The sequence below is a fragment of the Octopus bimaculoides genome, chromosome 3 (genome assembly GCF_001194135.2).
Source record: "Octopus bimaculoides isolate UCB-OBI-ISO-001 chromosome 3, ASM119413v2, whole genome shotgun sequence".
Lineage (NCBI taxonomy): Eukaryota > Metazoa > Mollusca > Cephalopoda > Octopoda > Octopodidae > Octopus > Octopus bimaculoides.
This window is the reverse complement of record NC_068983.1, coordinates 78,595,596-78,596,582: the sequence shown is the minus strand read 5'-3', so window position 1 is coordinate 78,596,582 and position 987 is coordinate 78,595,596.

Genomic DNA, 987 nt, shown 5'->3' with positions numbered 1-987 from the left:
ATATATATATATATATATATATATGTATGTATGTACATATATATATCTTTTATTTTTTGCTTTTTCAGTCATTAGACTGAGGCCATACTGGGCCAATGCATTGAAGAAATTTTTACTCCAATGAATTTTAAAGCCCGATACTTATTCTATCAGTCTCATTCATTGAACTGCTATGCTATGGGGATGTAAACACACTGACAACAGTTGTCAACCAGTGGTGAGGGACAAACACACACACACACATACATACACGCATGCACACACGCACACACACATATGCGTGACATATCTGTTGTGCCTTCACTCCAGGGAGTAAAGTCATAGTTTTCTCAGTCTCTCCCTGAAGACCATCTGCTGCTCTGTTACAATCTTGTTAGTGTTGTGGCATTAAATCGCTTCATGCTCTGCAAGTTTGGGACTATTTGATGACCATACCTTAGAACAGTAGTCCAGGCAGCTAAGAACAAAGGTCCTTCACAGGGCTGAGATGCATATCACTTAATTACTTATCTTTATATAGAGAGACTGTGTTTTAAACATTTTTCACGTATATTTTCAAACAGCCGTTAGCCACATCAGTTATAGTTCATACACAACTAGACTCAACACTACCTTAGCATGTTTTTATCTTTCCTCTTTCATAAGCATATTATGAATATCTGAACATGTTATATGGCACTCACTCCATCTAGTGTTCTGTAACAATATAATATTCTTCTGATGTATTCTTCTTTCACACTGAGGAGAACAGTAATATGTAATTAATTTAATTATATTTATAATTAGATTAATTTCTAATTTTTTCCATGATATTTACATGTTAATATAAGCGTTCAAAATGATTGTATGCATTTTTAATAACTTTTAACACCTCTTCTCTATCTTTAATTGTTTGTTAAGTTTCTATAGGATACATGTTCTATAAATACTCATAACACACTTTATATATATATATATATATATATATATATATATATATATATATAT